General features: G+C 33.4%; 1 protein-coding gene across 1 annotated transcript in view; it reads right to left on the reverse strand.

Annotated features, from left to right (window-relative positions):
* LOC148063047 (CUB and sushi domain-containing protein 3-like) overlaps window positions 1-17,454 on the reverse strand; it is a 414,667-nt gene that overhangs the window by 125,800 nt on the left and 271,413 nt on the right. The window lies entirely within an intron of this gene.

The following is a 17,454-nucleotide window of genomic DNA, read 5'->3' on the forward strand; positions in this document are numbered from 1 at the left end:
TTGATGTTTAATGACACCAGAGTTGATACTAGTTGATGTTTAATGACACCAGAGTTGATACTAGTTGATGTTTAATGACACCAGAGTTGATACTAGTTGATGTTTAATGACACCAGAGTTGATACTAGTTGATGTTTAATGACACCAGAGTTGATACTAGTTGATGTTTAATGACACCAGAGTTTATACTAGTTGATGTTTAATGACACCAGAGTTGATACTAGTTGATGTTTAATGACACCAGAGTTGATACTAGTTGATGTTTAATGACACCAGAGTTGATACTATTTGATGTTTAATGACACCAGAGTTGATACTAGTTGATGTTTAATGACACCAGAGTTGATACTAGTTGATGTTTAATGACACCAGAGTTGATACTAGTTGATGTTTAATGACACCAGAGTTGATACTAGTTGATGTTTAATGACACCAGAGTTGATACTAGTTGATGTTTAATGACACCAGAGTTGATACTAGTTGATGTTTAATGACACCAGAGTTGATACTAGTTGATGTTTAATGACACCAGAGTTGATACTAGTTGATGTTTAATGACACCAGAGTTGATACTAGTTGATGTTTAATGACACCAGAGTTGATACTAGTTGATGTTCAATGACACCAGAGTTGATACTAGTTGATGTTTAATGACACCAGAGTTGATACTAGTTGATGTTTAATGACACCAGAGTTGATACTAGTTGATGTTTAGTGACACCAGAGTTGATACTAGTTGATGTTTAATGACACCAGAGTTGATACTAGTTGATGTTTAATGACACCAGAGTTGATACTAGTTGATGTTTAATGACACCAGAGTTGATACTAGTTGATGTTTAATGACACCAGAGTTGATACTAGTTGATGTTTAATGACACCAGAGTTGATACTAGTTGATGTTTAATGACACCAGAGTTGATACTAGTTGATGTTTATTGACACCAGAGTTGATACTAGTTGATGTTCAATGACACCAGAGTTGATACTAGTTGATGTTTAATGACACCAGAGTTGATACTAGTTGATGTTTAATGACACCAGAGTTGATACTAGTTGATGTTTAATGACACCAGAGTTGATACTAGTTGATGTTTAATGACACCAGAGTTGATACTAGTTGATGTTTAATGACACCAGAGTTGATACTAGTTGATGTTTAATGACACCAGAGTTGATACTAGTTGATGTTTAATGACACCAGAGTTGATACTAGTTGATGTTTAATGACACCAGAGTTGATACTAGTTGATGTTTAATGACACCAGAGTTGATACTAGTTGATGTTTAATGACACCAGAGTTGATACTAGTTGATGTTTAATGACACCAGAGTTGATACTAGTTGATGTTTAATGACACCAGAGTTGATACTAGTTGATGTTTAATGACACCAGAGTTGATACTAGTTGATGTTTAATGACACCAGAGTTGATACCAGATGAACGTGCAGCTCGTGACACAAGAACGACCTCAGTCGTGTTGAGATGTTACCATGAGATCTAAAGACAGATCATGATGAAGTCTGGCTGAGGGAACATCTCGTCATCAGTGCAGCTTCACTGCAGGTCAGTGCAGGTTCGTACTCGTCACAGTCGAAGACGCGACGCGTTAACGGTGATGAACTCCAGACCAGCAGGTGTTCATGGAGACCATCACTCCTCTCGCACTGAGACTGGATCAGGAGGATGGCTTCACGCCAGGACGAGGTTCCTCAAAGTGACGGAGCTGCAGCTTCTGAGCGAGCGGACAATGAAGTGTGAAATTGACGAGAAGTGAAGACTTGAAATGTCGGAAAGATGAGCAGGAGGTGAATCTTCTGCCGGTGAAGGTTCAAGAGTCAACGCTCAAGGATCAATCATTGGAGGAACGTTCAGTGGAGAACATCTTGAAGAACATAATACTGACGTTCATCAGGGAACCACGTTCAGAGCTGACGTCACAATTAGACTCGACGAGTGAGAAGATCAAAGTTTTTAATCAAATATCATGTCATTATATAATATCAGTGTCGGCAGAATATATGCTTGAATTTAACGTTTAATAATTATATAATTATTAATAATAATTATAAAATATCAGTGTCAGCAGAATATATGCTTGAATTTAACATTTAATAATTATATAATAATTAATAATAATTATAAAATATCAGTGTCAGCAGAATATATGCTTGAATTTAACATTTAATAATTATATAATTATTAATAATTATATAAGATCAGTGTCAGCAGAATATATGCTTGAATTTAACATTTAATAATTATAATAATTATTAATAATAATTATAAAATATCAGTGTCAGCAGAATATATGCTTGAATTTAACATTTAATAATTATATAATAATTAATAATAATTATAAAATATCAGTGTCAGCAGAATATATGCTTGAATTTAACATTTAATAATTATATAATAATTAATAATAATTATAAAATATCAGTGTCGGCAGAATATATGCTTGAATTTAACATTTAATAATTATATAATAATTAATAATAATTATAAAATATCAGTGTCGGCAGAATATATGCTTGAATTTAACATTTAATAATTATATAATAATTAATAATAATTATAAAATATCAGTGTCGGCAGAATATATGCTTGAATTTAACATTTAATAATTATATAATAATTAATAATACTTATATAATATCAGTGCCAGCAGAATATATGCTTGAATTTAACATTGAATAATTATATAATAATAATAATAAATATATAAGATCAGTGTCAGCAGAATATATGCTTGAATTTAACATTTAATAATTATATAATAATTAATAATAATTATTAAATATCAGTGTCAGCAGAATATATGCTTGAATTTAACATTTAATAATTATATAATAATTAATAATAATTATAAAATATCAGTGTCAGCAGAATATATGCTTGAATTTAACATTTAATAATTATATTAAAATTATTAATAATTATAAAATATCAGTTTCAGCAGAATATATGCTTGTACAGCTGGTTGAAAACATCGTTAAATAGTAGTAGAAGAAGAAGCTGTCGTGTCATTTCCTGTTAGTTTGTAGCAGCAGAGTTTGATTTGAGACATACTATCTGTGGAGGATTAGTTACTAGTTAGTACGTACACTATCCTGATGATACTAACTTCTAGCATACTAAGAGAAGTATGTTTGAGACATACTATCTGTGGAGGATTAGTTACTAGTTAGTACGTACACTATCCTGATGATACTAACTTCTAGCATACTAAGAGAAGTATGTTTGAGAAATACTATCTGTGGAGGATTAGTTACTAGTTAGTACGTACACTATCCTGATGATACTAACTTCTAGCATACTAAGAGAAGTATGTTTGAGACATACTATCTGTGGAGGATTAGTTACTAGTTAGTACGTACACTATCCTGATGATACTAACTTCTAGTATACTAAGAGAAGTATGTTTGAGACATACTATCTGTGGAGAATTAGTTACTAGTTAGTACGTACACTATCCTGATGATACTAACTTCTAGTATACTAAGAGAAGTATGTTTGAGACATACTATCTGTGGAGGATTAGTTACTAGTTAGTACGTACACTATCCTGATGATACTAACTTCTAGTATACTAAGAGAAGTATGTTTGAGACATACTATCTGTGGAGGATTAGTTACTAGTTAGTACGTACACTATCCTGATGATACTAACTTCTAGTATACTAAGAGAAGTATGTTTGAGACATACTATCTGTGGAGGATTAGTTACTAGTTAGTACGTACACTATCCTGATGATACTAACTTCTAGTATACTAAGAGAAGTATGTTTGAGACATACTATCTGTGGAGGATTAGTTACTAGTTAGTACGTACACTATCCTGATGATACTAACTTCTAGTATACTAAGAGAAGTTTGTTTGAGACATACCATCTGTGGAGGATTAGTTACTAGTTAGTACGTACACTATCCTGATGATACTAACTTCTAGTATACTAAGAGAAGTATGTTTGAGACATACTATCTGTGTAGGGTTAGTTACTAGTTAGTACGTACACTATCCTGATGATACTAACTTCTAGTGTACTAAGAGAAGTATGTTTGAGACATACTATCTGTGGAGGATTAGTTACTAGTTAGTACGTACACTATCCTGATGATACTAACTTCTAGTATACTAAGAGAAGTATGTTTGAGACATACTATCTGAGGAGGATTAGTTACTAGTTAGTATGTACACTATCCTGATGATACTAACTTCTAGTATACTAAGAGAAGTTTGTTTGAGACATACCATCTGTGGAGGATTAGTTACTAGTTAGTACGTACACTATCCTGATGATACTAACTTCTAGTATACTAAGAGAAGTATGTTTGAGACATACTATCTGTGTAGGGTTAGTTACTAGTTAGTACGTACACTATCCTGATGATACTAACTTCTAGTGTACTAAGAGAAGTATGTTTGAGACATACTATCTGTGGAGGATTAGTTACTAGTTAGTACGTACACTATCCTGATGATACTAACTTCTAGTATACTAAGAGAAGTATGTTTGAGACATACTATCTGAGGAGGATTAGTTACTAGTTAGTATGTACACTATCCTGATGATACTAACTTCTAGTATACTAAGAGAAGTATGTTTGAGACATACTATCTGAGGAGGATTAGTTACTAGTTAGTACGTACACTATCCTGATGATACTAACTTCTAGTACACTAAGAGAAGTATGTTTGAGACATACTATCTGTGGAGGATTAGTTACTAGTTAGTACGTACACTATCCTGATGATACTAACTTCTAGTATACTAAGAGAAGTTTGTTTGAGACATACTATCTGTGGAGGATTAGTTACTAGTTAGTACGTACACTATCCTGATGATACTAACTTCTAGTATACTAAGAGAAGTATGTTAGAGACTCAGCTCAACAGAACGTTGAAGGTTCATTAGATATTTATGATGTTGACGAGAAACACCTCATGACTTCATGACTTCACTGATCTCAGCACAGCTTTAAATAAATATTAATGATATTGATATCAATGATAACTAGGAGAAACACCTCATGACTGATCTCAGCACAGCTTTAAAGAAACACCGTCATGAGAGAAAACTTCAGCTTCGCTACATAAATCCTCATGAATCACGGAAGCAAACGCACAACATTCAACACAAACTTCACTGGAAACACTTCCTGATGATGATGAACTCACAACACGTGTGTTACGATAAAACCAACACAATGATTCAACACAACTATGGACTTCATTTCTGCTCAACACTGTCAATATTTAATCAATACATTCTAATCATTGAAGTGAATTATTTATGTTGATTAAAAGGTTGAATTTGTTTTCGAATAATTGAATAAAATATTTTTATTTTAGTTTTCTTTGATACGTTTAATTGAATGTGTCCAAATATTTTTTGAATAAAACAAATTGTCGAACTTAATTCTCCAGAAGTAACTCTCACCATGTTTACATAAATATATATTTAGTTTATTAACATGTTCTTCACTGATGTAGATCTTCTAGAGACACCTGCACCAGAGTGATGTCACCATGTTTACATAAATATATATTTAGTTTATTAACATGTTCTTCACTGATGTAGATCTTCTAGAGACACCTGCACCAGAGTGATGTCATCATGTTTACATAAATATATATTTAGTTTATTAACATGTTCTTCACTGATGTAGATCTTCTAGAGACACCTGCACCAGAGTGATGTCACCATGTTTACATAAATATATATTTAGTTTATTAACATGTTCTTCACTGATGTAGATCTTCTAGAGACACCTGCGCCAGAGTGATGTCACCATGTTTACATAAATATATATTTAGTTTATTAACATGTTCTTCACTGATGTAGATCTTCTAGAGACACCTGCGCCAGAGTGATGTCACCATGTTTACATAAATATATATTTAGTTTATTAACATGTTCTTCACTGATGTAGATCTTCTAGAGACACCTGCGCCAGAGTGATGTCACCATGTTTACATAAATATATATTTATTTATTAACATGTTCTTCACTGATGTAGATCTTCTAGAGACACCTGCACCAGAGTGATGTCACCATGTTTACATAAATATATATTTAGTTTATTAACATGTTCTTCACTGATGTAGATCTTCTAGAGACACCTGCGCCAGAGTGATGTCACCATGTTTACATAAATATATATTTATTTATTAACATGTTCTTCACTGATGTAGATCTTCTAGAGACACCTGCACCAGAGTGATGTCACCATGTTTACATAAATATATATTTATTTATTAACATGTTCTTCACTGATGTAGATCTTCTAGAGACACCTGCGCCAGAGTGATGTCACCATGTTTACATAAATATATATTTAGTTTATTAACATGTTCTTCACTGATGTAGATCTTCTAGAGACACCTGCGCCAGAGTGATGTCACCATGTTTACATAAATATATATTTAGTTTATTAACATGTTCTTCACTGATGTAGATCTTCTAGAGACACCTGCACCAGAGTGATGTCACCATGTTTACATAAATATATATTTATTTATTAACATGTTCTTCACTGATGTAGATCTTCTAGAGACACCTGCACCAGAGTGATGTCACCATGTTTACATAAATATATATTTAGTTTATTAACATGTTCTTCACTGATGTAGATCTTCTAGAGACACCTGCACCAGAGTGATGTCACCATGTTTACATAAATATATATTTAGTTTATTAACATGTTCTTCACTGATGTAGATCTTCTAGAGACACCTGCGCCAGAGTGATGTCACCATGTTTACATAAATATATATTTATTTATTAACATGTTCTTCACTGATGTAGATCTTCTAGAGACACCTGCACCAGAGTGATGTCACCATGTTTACATAAATATATATTTATTTATTAACATGTTCTTCACTGATGTAGATCTTCTAGAGACACCTGCGCCAGAGTGATGTCACCATGTTTACATAAATATATATTTATTTATTAACATGTTCTTCACTGATGTAGATCTTCTAGAGACACCTGCACCAGAGTGATGTCACCATGTTTACATAAATATATATTTATTTATTAACATGTTCTTCACTGATGTAGATCTTCTAGAGACACCTGCACCAGAGTGATGTCACCATGTTTACATAAATATATATTTAGTTTATTAACATGTTCTTCACTGATGTAGATCTTCTAGAGACACCTGCGCCAGAGTGATGTCACCATGTTTACATAAATATATATTTAGTTTATTAACATGTTCTTCACTGATGTAGATCTTCTAGAGACACCTGCGCCAGAGTGATGTCACCATGTTTACATAAATATATATTTAGTTTATTAACATGTTCTTCACTGATGTAGATCTTCTAGAGACACCTGCACCAGAGTGATGTCACCATGTTTACATAAATATATATTTAGTTTATTAACATGTTCTTCACTGATGTAGATCTTCTAGAGACACCTGCGCCAGAGTGATGTCACCATGTTTACATAAATATATATTTAGTTTATTAACATGTTCTTCACTGATGTAGATCTTCTAGAGACACCTGCACCAGAGTGATGTCACCATGTTTACATAAATATATATTTAGTTTATTAACATGTTCTTCACTGATGTAGATCTTCTAGAGACACCTGCACCAGAGTGATGTCACCATGTTTACATAAATATATATTTAGTTTATTAACATGTTCTTCACTGATGTAGATCTTCTAGAGACACCTGCGCCAGAGTGATGTCACCATGTTTACATAAATATATATTTATTTATTAACATGTTCTTCACTGATGTAGATCTTCTAGAGACACCTGCACCAGAGTGATGTCATCATGTTTACATAAATATATATTTATTTATTAACATGTTCTTCACTGATGTAGATCTTCTAGAGACACCTGCGCCAGAGTGATGTCACCATGTTTACATAAATATATATTTATTTATTAACATGTTCTTCACTGATGTAGATCTTCTAGAGACACCTGCGCCAGAGTGATGTCACCATGTTTACATAAATATATATTTAGTTTATTAACATGTTCTTCACTGATGTAGATCTTCTAGAGACACCTGCACCAGAGTGATGTCACCATGTTTACATAAATATATATTTAGTTTATTAACATGTTCTTCACTGATGTAGATCTTCTAGAGACACCTGCACCAGAGTGATGTCACCATGTTTACATAAATATATATTTAGTTTATTAACATGTTCTTCACTGATGTAGATCTTCTAGAGACACCTGCACCAGAGTGATGTCACCATGTTTACATAAATATATATTTATTTATTAACATGTTCTTCACTGATGTAGATCTTCTAGAGACACCTGCGCCAGAGTGATGTCACCATGTTTACATAAATATATATTTATTTATTAACATGTTCTTCACTGATGTAGATCTTCTAGAGACACCTGCGCCAGAGTGATGTCACCATGTTTACATAAATATATATTTATTTATTAACATGTTCTTCACTGATGTAGATCTTCTAGAGACACCTGCACCAGAGTGATGTCACCATGTTTACATAAATATATATTTAGTTTATTAACATGTTCTTCACTGATGTAGATCTTCTAGAGACACCTGCACCAGAGTGATGTCACCATGTTTACATAAATATATATTTAGTTTATTAACATGTTCTTCACTGATGTAGATCTTCTAGAGACACCTGCGCCAGAGTGATGTCACCATGTTTACATAAATATATATTTATTTATTAACATGTTCTTCACTGATGAAGATCTTCTAGAGACACCTGCACCAGAGTGATGTCACCATGTTTACATAAATATATATTTAGTTTATTAACATGTTCTTCACTGATGTAGATCTTCTAGAGACACCTGCGCCAGAGTGATGTCACCATGTTTACATAAATATATATTTAGTTTATTAACATGTTCTTCACTGATGTAGATCTTCTAGAGACACCTGCACCAGAGTGATGTCACCATGTTTACATAAATATATATTTAGTTTATTAACATGTTCTTCACTGATGTAGATCTTCTAGAGACACCTGCACCAGAGTGATGTCACCATGTTTACATAAATATATATTTAGTTTATTAACATGTTCTTCACTGATGTAGATCTTCTAGAGACACCTGCGCCAGAGTGATGTCACCATGTTTACATAAATATATATTTAGTTTATTAACATGTTCTTCACTGATGTAGATCTTCTAGAGACACCTGCACCAGAGTGATGTCATCATGTTTACATAAATATATATTTATTTATTAACATGTTCTTCACTGATGTAGATCTTCTAGAGACACCTGCACCAGAGTGATGTCACCATGTTTACATAAATATATATTTATTTATTAACATGTTCTTCACTGATGTAGATCTTCTAGAGACACCTGCGCCAGAGTGATGTCACCATGTTTACATAAATATATATTTAGTTTATTAACATGTTCTTCACTGATGTAGATCTTCTAGAGACACCTGCACCAGAGTGATGTCACCATGTTTACATAAATATATATTTAGTTTATTAACATGTTCTTCACTGATGTAGATCTTCTAGAGACACCTGCGCCAGAGTGATGTCACCATGTTTACATAAATATATATTTATTTATTAACATGTTCTTCACTGATGTAGATCTTCTAGAGACACCTGCACCAGAGTGATGTCACCATGTTTACATAAATATATATTTATTTATTAACATGTTCTTCACTGATGTAGATCTTCTAGAGACACCTGCACCAGAGTGATGTCACCATGTTTACATAAATATATATTTAGTTTATTAACATGTTCTTCACTGATGTAGATCTTCTAGAGACACCTGCGCCAGAGTGATGTCACCATGTTTACATAAATATATATTTATTTATTAACATGTTCTTCACTGATGTAGATCTTCTAGAGACACCTGCACCAGAGTGATGTCACCATGTTTACATAAATATATATTTAGTTTATTAACATGTTCTTCACTGATGTAGATCTTCTAGAGACACCTGCACCAGAGTGATGTCACCATGTTTACATAAATATATATTTATTTATTAACATGTTCTTCACTGATGTAGATCTTCTAGAGACACCTGCACCAGAGTGATGTCACCATGTTTACATAAATATATATTTAGTTTATTAACATGTTCTTCACTGATGTAGATCTTCTAGAGACACCTGCGCCAGAGTGATGTCACCATGTTTACATAAATATATATTTATTTATTAACATGTTCTTCACTGATGTAGTTCTTCTAGAGACACCTGCGCCAGAGTGATGTCACCATGTTTACATAAATATATATTTATTTATTAACATGTTCTTCACTGATGTAGATCTTCTAGAGACACCTGCACCAGAGTGATGTCACCATGTTTACATAAATATATATTTAGTTTATTAACATGTTCTTCACTGATGTAGATCTTCTAGAGACACCTGCGCCAGAGTGATGTCACCATGTTTACATAAATATATATTTAGTTTATTAACATGTTCTTCACTGATGTAGATCTTCAAGAGACACCTGCGCCAGAGTGATGTCATCATGTTTACATAAATATATATTTAGTTTATTAACATGTTCTTCACTGATGTAGATCTTCTAGAGACACCTGCACCAGAGTGATGTCACCATGTTTACATAAATATATATTTATTTATTAACATGTTCTTCACTGATGTAGATCTTCTAGAGACACCTGCGCCAGAGTGATGTCACCATGTTTACATAAATATATATTTAGTTTATTAACATGTTCTTCACTGATGTAGATCTTCTAGAGACACCTGCGCCAGAGTGATGTCACCATGTTTACATAAATATATATTTAGTTTATTAACATGTTCTTCACTGATGTAGATCTTCTAGAGACACCTGCACCAGAGTGATGTCACCATGTTTACATAAATATATATTTAGTTTATTAACATGTTCTTCACTGATGTAGATCTTCTAGAGACACCTGCACCAGAGTGATGTCACCATGTTTACATAAATATATATTTAGTTTATTAACATGTTCTTCACTGATGTAGATCTTCTAGAGACACCTGCACCAGAGTGATGTCATCATGTTTACATAAATATATATTTAGTTTATTAACATGTTCTTCACTGATGTAGATCTTCTAGAGACACCTGCGCCAGAGTGATGTCACCATGTTTACATAAATATATATTTAGTTTATTAACATGTTCTTCACTGATGTAGATCTTCTAGAGACACCTGCACCAGAGTGATGTCATCATGTTTACATAAATATATATTTATTTATTAACATGTTCTTCACTGATGTAGATCTTCTAGAGACACCTGCACCAGAGTGATGTCATCATGTTTACATAAATATATATTTAGTTTATTAACATGTTCTTCACTGATGTAGATCTTCTAGAGACACCTGCACCAGAGTGATGTCACCATGTTTACATAAATATATATTTAGTTTATTAACATGTTCTTCACTGATGTAGATCTTCTAGAGACACCTGCGCCAGAGTGATGTCACCATGTTTACATAAATATATATTTAGTTTATTAACATGTTCTTCACTGATGTAGATCTTCTAGAGACACCTGCACCAGAGTGATGTCACCATGTTTACATAAATATATATTTAGTTTATTAACATGTTCTTCACTGATGTAGATCTTCTAGAGACACCTGCACCAGAGTGATGTCATCATGTTTACATAAATATATATTTAGTTTATTAACATGTTCTTCACTGATGTAGATCTTCTAGAGACACCTGCGCCAGAGTGATGTCACCATGTTTACATAAATATATATTTAGTTTATTAACATGTTCTTCACTGATGTAGATCTTCTAGAGACACCTGCGCCAGAGTGATGTCACCATGTTTACATAAATATATATTTATTTATTAACATGTTCTTCACTGATGTAGATCTTCTAGAGACACCTGCGCCAGAGTGATGTCATCATGTTTACATAAATATATATTTAGTTTATTAACATGTTCTTCACTGATGTAGATCTTCTAGAGACACCTGCGCCAGAGTGATGTCACCATGTTTACATAAATATATATTTAGTTTATTAACATGTTCTTCACTGATGTAGATCTTCTAGAGACACCTGCACCAGAGTGATGTCATCATGTTTACATAAATATATATTTAGTTTATTAACATGTTCTTCACTGATGTAGATCTTCTAGAGACACCTGCACCAGAGTGATGTCATCATGTTTACATAAATATATATTTAGTTTATTAACATGTTCTTCACTGATGTAGATCTTCTAGAGACACCTGCGCCAGAGTGATGTCACCATGTTTACATAAATATATATTTAGTTTATTAACATGTTCTTCACTGATGTAGATCTTCTAGAGACACCTGCGCCAGAGTGATGTCACCATGTTTACATAAATATATATTTAGTTTATTAACATGTTCTTCACTGATGTAGATCTTCTAGAGACACCTGCACCAGAGTGATGTCATCATGTTTACATAAATATATATTTAGTTTATTAACATGTTCTTAACTGATGTAGATCTTCTAGAGACACCTGCGCCAGAATGATGTCACCATGTTTACATAAATATATATTTAGTTTATTAACATGTTCTTAACTGATGTAGATCTTCTAGAGACACCTGCGCCAGAGTGATGTCACCATGTTTACATAAATATATATTTAGTTTATTAACATGTTCTTCACTGATGTAGATCTTCTAGAGACACCTGCGCCAGAGTGATGTCACCATGTTTACATAAATATATATTTAGTTTATTAACATGTTCTTCACTGATGTAGATCTTCAAGAGACACCTGCACCAGAGTGATGTCACCATGTTTACATAAATATATATTTAGTTTATTAACATGTTCTTCACTGATGTAGATCTTCTAGAGACACCTGCACCAGAGTGATGTCACCATGTTTACATAAATATATATTTAGTTTATTAACATGTTCTTAACTGATGTAGATCTTCTAGAGACACCTGCGCCAGAGTGATGTCACCATGTTTACATAAATATATATTTAGTTTATTAACATGTTCTTCACTGATGTAGATCTTCTAGAGACACCTGCACCAGAGTGATGTCACCATGTTTACATAAATATATATTTAGTTTATTAACATGTTCTTCACTGATGTAGATCTTCTAGAGACACCTGCGCCAGAGTGATGTCACCATGTTTACATAAATATATATTTAGTTTATTAACATGTTCTTAACTGATGTAGATCTTCTAGAGACACCTGCGCCAGAGTGATGTCACCATGTTTACATAAATATATATTTAGTTTATTAACATGTTCTTCACTGATGTAGATCTTCTAGAGACACCTGCGCCAGAGTGATGTCACCATGTTTACATAAATATATATTTAGTTTATTAACATGTTCTTCACTGATGTAGATCTTCTAGAGACACCTGCGCCAGAGTGATGTCACCATGTTTACATAAATATATATTTAGTTTATTAACATGTTCTTCACTGATGTAGATCTTCTAGAGACACCTGCACCAGAGTGATGTCATCATGTTTACATAAATATATATTTAGTTTATTAACATGTTCTTCACTGATGTAGATCTTCTAGAGACACCTGCGCCAGAGTGATGTCACCATGTTTACATAAATATATATTTAGTTTATTAACATGTTCTTCACTGATGTAGATCTTCTAGAGACACCTGCGCCAGAGTGATGTCACCATGTTTACATAAATATATATTTAGTTTATTAACATGTTCTTCACTGATGTAGATCTTCTAGAGACACCTGCACCAGAGTGATGTCATCATGTTTACATAAATATATATTTAGTTTATTAACATGTTCTTCACTGATGTAGATCTTCTAGAGACACCTGCGCCAGAGTGATGTCATCATGTTTACATAAATATATATTTAGTTTATTAACATGTTCTTCACTGATGTAGATCTTCTAGAGACACCTGCGCCAGAGTGATGTCATCATGTTTACATAAATATATATTTATTTATTAACATGTTCTTCACTGATGTAGATCTTCTAGAGACACCTGCACCAGAGTGATGTCACCATGTTTACATAAATATATATTTAGTTTATTAACATGTTCTTCACTGATGTAGATCTTCTAGAGACACCTGCGCCAGAGTGATGTCATCATGTTTACATAAATATATATTTAGTTTATTAACATGTTCTTCACTGATGTAGATCTTCTAGAGACACCTGCACCAGAGTGATGTCATCATGTTTACATAAATATATATTTAGTTTATTAACATGTTCTTCACTGATGTAGATCTTCTAGAGACACCTGCACCAGAGTGATGTCACCATGTTTACATAAATATATATTTAGTTTATTAACATGTTCTTCACTGATGTAGATCTTCTAGAGACACCTGCACCAGAGTGATGTCATCATGTTTACATAAATATATATTTAGTTTATTAACATGTTCTTCACTGATGTAGATCTTCTAGAGACACCTGCGCCAGAGTGATGTCACCATGTTTACATAAATATATATTTAGTTTATTAACATGTTCTTCACTGATGTAGATCTTCTAGAGACACCTGCGCCAGAGTGATGTCATCATGTTTACATAAATATATATTTAGTTTATTAACATGTTCTTCACTGATGTAGATCTTCTAGAGACACCTGCGCCAGAGTGATGTCACCATGTTTACATAAATATATATTTATTTATTAACATGTTCTTCACTGATGTAGATCTTCTAGAGACACCTGCGCCAGAGTGATGTCACCATGTTTACATAAATATATATTAGTTTATTAACATGTTCTTCACTGATGTAGATCTTCTAGAGACACCTGCGCCAGAGTGATGTCACCATGTTTACATAAATATATATTTAGTTTATTAACATGTTCTTCACTGATGTAGATCTTCTAGAGACACCTGCGCCAGAGTGATGTCATCATGTTTACATAAATATATATTTAGTTTATTAACATGTTCTTCACTGATGTAGATCTTCTAGAGACACCTGCACCAGAGTGATGTCACCATGTTTACATAAATATATATTTAGTTTATTAACATGTTCTTCACTGATGTAGATCTTCTAGAGACACCTGCGCCAGAGTGATGTCACCATGTTTACATAAATATATATTTAGTTTATTAACATGTTCTTCACTGATGTAGATCTTCTAGAGACACCTTCACCAGAGTGATGTCACCATGTTTACATAAATATATATTTAGTTTATTAACATGTTCTTCACTGATGTAGATCTTCTAGAGACACCTGCGCCAGAGTGATGTCACCATGTTTACATAAATATATATTTAGTTTATTAACATGTTCTTCACTGATGTAGATCTTCTAGAGACACCTGCACCAGAGTGATGTCACCATGTTTACATAAATATATATTTAGTTTATTAACATGTTCTTCACTGATGTAGATCTTCTAGAGACACCTTCACCAGAGTGATGTCACCATGTTTACATAAATATATATTTAGTTTATTAACATGTTCTTCACTGATGTAGATCTTCTAGAGACACCTGCGCCAGAGTGATGTCACCATGTTTACATAAATATATATTTAGTTTATTAACATGTTCTTCACTGATGTAGATCTTCTAGAGACACCTGCACCAGAGTGATGTCACCATGTTTACATAAATATATATTTAGTTTATTAACATGTTCTTCACTGATGTAGATCTTCTAGAGACACCTGCACCAGAGTGATGTCACCATGTTTACATAAATATATATTTAGTTTATTAACATGTTCTTTACTGATGTAGATCTTCTAGAGACACCTGCGCCAGAGTGATGTCACCATGTTTACATAAATATATATTTAGTTTATTAACATGTTCTTCACTGATGTAGATCTTCTAGAGACACCTGCGCCAGAGTGATGTCACCATGTTTACATAAATATTTATTTAGTTTATTAACATGTTCTTCACTGATGTAGATCTTCTAGAGACACCTGCGCCAGAGTGATGTCACCATGTTTACATAAATATATATTTATTAACATGTTCTTCACTGATGTAGATCTTCTAGAGACACCTGCACCAGAGTGATGTCACCATGTTTACATAAATATATATTTAGTTTATTAACATGTTCTTCACTGATGTAGATCTTCTAGAGACACCTGCACCAGAGTGATGTCACCATGTTTACATAAATATATATTTAGTTTATTAACATGTTCTTCACTGATGTAGATCTTCTAGAGACACCTGCGCCAGAGTGATGTCACCATGTTTACATAAATATATATTTAGTTTATTAACATGTTCTTCACTGATGTAGATCTTCTAGAGACACCTGCGCCAGAGTGATGTCACCATGTTTACATAAATATATATTTATTAACATGTTCTTCACTGATGTAGATCTTCTAGAGACACCTGCGCCAGAGTGATGTCACCATGTTTACATAAATATATATTTAGTTTATTAACATGTTCTTCACTGATGTAGATCTTCTAGAGACACCTGCGCCAGAGTGATGTCACCATGTTTCATTTAACCCATAATGCCCATCAAGCCCTTTGGTGAGATTTCAGACGAGAACTTTATTAAGTAATAACTTCAAAACAGATCAACGTCATGATGAATGAACGACTGCATGTTGAAGACTTCAAAGTTTACAACATTTCAAGAGAGTTTTCACATGAGGTGAACTTTAACTTAACGTGACAAAAGCTCAAAGACTGAAAACCCCTGAAGCTACAATAGAAGCTAAAAATTCATTGTGACACGTGTGAGATCATGTCCACCAACGCTGGACCTGCTTCTGCAGCAGCAGCTGCTAAAACCTCTTCAGAGTCTCAAACGTGTCTCTGTGCGTCTTAAGTCTTCAGGATTTTCCCGAAGATACAAACGTGTCCGTGAAGCATCTGACGATTTAAGAAGTTGGCGTCGACATCCGTCGCCGTGTTTGGCAGGAATGTTGACTTCTGGGAAATCAAGTCACATGTCGAAGCTTCTCCGGATCAAATGGAAGGAGTCGCGTCGAGAACATGTTGATCTTCCTGCGAGTTTCACGTCGAGAAGATCTCGTTTCTAGGAAGTTTGTTTCTTATCTCGTCTCTTCTTCACAACATCTCACGACTTTAATCTTCCAAACCACCTGTTTTGATTGACACGCGTCTGATCCCATCAAATCTCTCAGTGCTGCCCTCAGTGGGCGGAGCTTATGACAAAGAAAGCGTCCCATTGGTTAATGTTGTCACTTGTGGTCCAATCAGCTGCAGCTTCACTAACATGTTTGTGTGAGTGTGTAGAGTCGATCAAGTTGTTGTTACATTAACACAAAAAAACATCAAACAGAAAAACATGTTTTTCATGTCATCTGATCGATCCTTCACTTCAAGGATCGACTGATCTTGTTTTGTTTTCATGTCTAAACCAGAAGGATCTTCTCGCCTGCAGTTCATACTAAACTCTGCAGCCAGAATTCTGAGCTGCTCTAG

This window comes from Callionymus lyra, chromosome 17 (assembly GCF_982586985.1).
Source record: "Callionymus lyra chromosome 17, fCalLyr1.hap1.1, whole genome shotgun sequence".
NCBI classification, from domain to species: domain Eukaryota; kingdom Metazoa; phylum Chordata; class Actinopteri; order Syngnathiformes; family Callionymidae; genus Callionymus; species Callionymus lyra.